The 4544-nt window shown below is 41.5% G+C and overlaps 1 non-coding gene across 1 annotated transcript; it reads left to right on the forward strand.

The window, feature by feature from the left end:
- Nucleotides 1-1340: 1340 nt before the first annotated feature.
- LOC120271276 lies at nt 1341-1447 on the forward strand. The gene has a single exon (XR_005539894.1). It is a non-coding gene; the product is annotated as a small nucleolar RNA R71 (small nucleolar RNA).
- The last annotated feature ends 3097 nt before the right edge of the window (nt 1448-4544 follow it).

The raw sequence follows: 4544 nt of genomic DNA on the forward strand, positions 1-4544 counted from the left end.
TTGGAAGTCTACAAGAATGGTCTCCCAAGTATCAAGGGTACATCAGCATCCTCATCGACATCTAGCACTACAAAGTTAACCAGAAAAAATGTGCTTGTCCAGCTTGACAAGCACGTCTTCAACGATGCCTCTCGGATGTCACACTGTTCGGTCCGCTAGTTGCAAAGTCATCCGAGTAGGCCTAGGCTCGCCCAACCCTAGCTTTTGAAAGAAAGTGTATGGCATGACGTTAATACTAGCCCCTGAGTCCGCCAATGCCATTTCCTCACCTAAATTGCCAATATTACATGGAATGATGAAGCTTCCTGGGTCTTTCTTCTTGTTTGGCATGTTCTTTTGCAATACCGCCGAGCATGAAGCATCTAAAATCACTTAAGCACTCTCCTCCAACTTCCTTTTTGTTGGTCAACAAGTCTTTCAAGAACTTCGCATACTTAGGCATTTGGGCCAATGCCTCAACAAAAAGGAATATTAATGTGGAGCTGCTTGAACAAACTCGAGGGAACTTCTTGTCTGTGTTCATCCCCTTAGTCATTTTTCAATCTAGAGGGATAAGGGATTCTTAACTTGAAAGGTAGGGGTGCCACCTCTTTCTCTTTGCTAGTTCCCTCTTCCACCTCTATAACCTCGGGTGCGTGTTCTTTTAGTTTCTCACTCGGAAGCCTACCTTCAACCTCATGACCACTTCTCAAAGTGATCGCCTTCATATGCTCTCTAGGGTTGGTCTTTGTATTGCTCGGCAAGCTTCCATGTGGCCTTTCATAGAGAGACTTCGCAATTTGCCCCACCTTATTTTCAAGGTTATGCAAAGAGGCGGTGTGGTTGCGAAGTGTAGCCTCGACTGATTCAAACCTTGTATTTTGCAGATTGCACAAATCTAGCCAGGTGCTTCTCTAAGTCAGTCATTCCGGTTTCCAAACCTGAAGGGCTTGTTGTTGTTGTTGTTGTTCGAAACCTGGTGACACCATGGCCTTTTGTGGACCATGATTACTCCATGAGAAATTGGGATGATTCTTCCAACCTGAATTGTAGGTATTGCTATATGGGTTTCCTTGAGGTCTCATGCCGCCACTCTATTTGAAGTTAGAAGATCTAACTTCTTACTCAAACTCTCCACTTGAGCAGCTAATGAAGTTACCGCATCTATCTCATAAAGATCGGCCACTTTCTTCTTCTCCCTAGCATTCCATTGGTAGCTGTTTAACCCCATTTCTTCAATCAACTGATGAGCCTCATCAGGGGTCTTGCTACATAAGGTACCTCCTACTGTCGCATCCAAGAGTTGCCTTGTACTCGGGTTCAAACCATTATAAAATATTTGAACAATCATCCACTCCGGGAATCCGTGTTGCTGGCACTTTCTCAAGAGCTCCTTGAACTTTTCCCATGTCTCCAATAGAGATTCCAATTCCAACTGAACAAAGGTTGAGATCTCATTCCTAAGCTTTGCAGATTTTCCGAGAGGAAAATAACGGGCAAGAAAGCTTCTACCATCACCTCCCATGTGGTGATCGATGCTCTAGGTAATGAGGGAAGCCACTGCTTCGCTCTCCCCTTTAGGGAAAATGGGAAGGCTCTCAACTTGATGGCATCATCTGTCACTCCGTTTATCTTCAGCATATCACACACCTCGAGAAAACTCTCTATATGACTGTTTGGATCCTCATCGACCAAACCGTTGAACTGTGCGGATTACTGCAACATGTGGATGAATGCTAGCTTCAACTCAAAGTTCTGAGCTGTAATCGGGGGATGCACGATACTCGATTGTGTTCCTAACACTGAAGGTCTGGCATAATCGGATAATGTTTGTTGTTGCTCATTCTGTTCTACCATGTTCTCAGATTCTTCTGCTTCCAAATCAGCTAGATTAGACTGTTCTTACACAGGCTCTTTCCTTTTTCTTCTAAGTGTACGTTCAAGCTCAGGATCTCCTTCAACCAATATTGAGGGATTTCCTCGGGTCATAACCTGGAGCTGCACCCAAAAAGAAAGAAAAAGAAATCAGAACGATGATAGAATGAGAAGATATGAAATAGAATGTATGGTGAAATAGCTAAGAAAACAAAGTGCAAAGTATCTCTAAACACCTACTCCCCGTCAACGGCGCCAAAAACTTGACAAGGTCCCCTTGCGTATATCTCGCAAGTGCACGGGTTTGTTGAAGTAATAATCCTAGGTGAGCGGGTATCGAATCCACAGGGAGTAGGGTATAAAAACACTTAATTCGCTTCTTAGCTATGTGAAAGATCAGTAGTGATAATTGTGACAATGATTCAATTCTCAAAAGTAAAAGCAACAAGTAAGAGAGCACGAGTAAAGGAGAAGGTAAGGCAATCGATCAAAATGGATACTCGGATAATGCTCCGCCTAGGATGATCGCTTCAAGTGCAAGAACCCTCTATTATGCTTCCTAATCAATGAAATAGTGAGTCGTGGAAATCCTTCATTACATAGTCCCAAATCTAAGGTCAACTATGCCTAACTCCATACATGTCCCGGAGGAGAAATCGAACAATCTCAACACCTCGCACTAGCATAGAGTTGCAAAGAGCTCGACGAATTCAAAGTAATAAATCTCTTCCTAATTATAGACCTAACCATTTGGTCCTGGTGGAAGGTTCCTAACCACGACTAAGACCTAGATACTAAGATCACCTCAATGCTTCACTCCGTTGCTCTCGCAACTAAGCCCCAGCGGAGGGTCATCCCTTAGACCATTCACTCTATTATGGCCGCAAAGAACTCGACGAACGGAGATAGAATCTATCATGTCAGAGGGGAAAGGGGACGCTCCTGAACCTCTCGACTCACCCTCTCAACCCTCTCCAACCTAGCTTTGTCTAACGCTCGTGGTGTATCACTCACTCACAAGGTTACCAACAAGAACTCTTAACCCTAGTGTCACCCTAGGGGAATGTTCATACAATCAAGCATTCAAGTTTGGAACTCACAATAAACATCAATTAATTAAAAGCATAATAAAGAGATTCAATGAAACAAATACATCCTAGGGTTCACAAACACCCAAGTACCCACTAGGGGTTTAGCTCTCCATGGAGCTAAGTACAATCAAAGAAATAGAATGTAAAAGCAATGAATCTATAGTAAACCCCCTCGATGGTCGTGTCGATGGTCTTGTGGAGAGTCCTCTACTCGTCACAAGGGATCCTTTGTCTGGCCTAGGATACACCTCGCCGGATCTGTGCCGACGAAAGCTCTCCCAATAACCATCTTCCAAACAATGCGTGATGTCGGAGCCATAGAACCTCTCCAAAACCCTAGCCGGGGAATAGTAACTTTTATTAAAAATAGGATTTTGGTGATCTAGTTTGTTTATACTATTCATATTTATGAATATCTATTTTTATTTGTTTGATCATTCATCTTATCTTTCTTTTCTTATTTTACTTTTTAATATTACGCTGATTATTTTGCTTCCTCTTATTTTGTAAAAGAACAATTGTATGACCTAAGGAGCACTTCATCTCCATTAGCAAGCTCCGATCCTAAAGTTTGGAGAAGTTTTCAAAGAAGATTGAGGCAAGTCAATCTCAATGTAGCTGGGTCTATGGAAGTGAGTATTAAGGTGAATCAAAAGGAAGAAATTTCCAGGAATTAGGAACTAAGCATTTCATATTTTGCACGACCAAACTTGGAAGGTGTGGGGTCTAGCATTGTTCATCCTCTTGTCACTGTTAACAATTTTAAGTTGAAACCAAACTTCATGCATATGGTGTAGTAGATGTCCGAGTTTGATGGGTTTCAGGATGAAGACCCGTATAAACACTTGAAGCAATTTCTTGGTAATCTATGAAACTTTCAAGGCAAACAACGTGTATAAGTATGTTGTTCATCTTAGACTCTTTCCCTTCTAGCTGGGAGGAAGGGCCAAGCAATGGCTAAATTCTTTGCCGCAAGGTTTTATCACAATATGAACGCAGATGGCCTAGACTTTTCTTATATGATACTTCCCTCCGGTGAAATTCATCAAGTTGAGGAGTGACATCTCCTCCTTCCTATATTTGGAGTCTAAATCCTTGTATAACACTTGGGAAATATACAAGGAGATGTTGAGGAAATGCCTACAACACAGAATAATGGAATGGATGCAAATCCAAATCTTTAACAATAGGTTGAGCTGTGTTACAAACAGATGCTCGATGCAGCTTCTAGGGAATCATTATTGACAACGCACAGGTTTATCGAGGTAATAAATCCTAGGTGAGTGGATATCGTATCTATAGGGAATAGTGAATAGAAACACAACAATTGCTATTTAACTATGATGAGAATGAATCGATGGTAGTGTGAATAAAATTGATATAAAAAAAGATAAATGATAAGTGCTTGTGTGATATTAATGCGAAGCATTCTTTCCTTATGTTGAGCATTACTCTTCTCGAGTTTTTACACTAATATGTATGTTTTTATATTATTTTCGTGCAGGTAGGGTTGTGAGGCCGATTATGAACGAAAAAAGCCAATGTGGATCATAATGCACCGATTTTGGGGTAAATCTTCCTAAAGTTCAAACGCGAAGA

The sequence above is a fragment of the Dioscorea cayenensis genome, chromosome 10 (genome assembly GCF_009730915.1).
Source record: "Dioscorea cayenensis subsp. rotundata cultivar TDr96_F1 chromosome 10, TDr96_F1_v2_PseudoChromosome.rev07_lg8_w22 25.fasta, whole genome shotgun sequence".
In the NCBI taxonomy this organism is placed as follows: domain Eukaryota; kingdom Viridiplantae; phylum Streptophyta; class Magnoliopsida; order Dioscoreales; family Dioscoreaceae; genus Dioscorea; species Dioscorea cayenensis.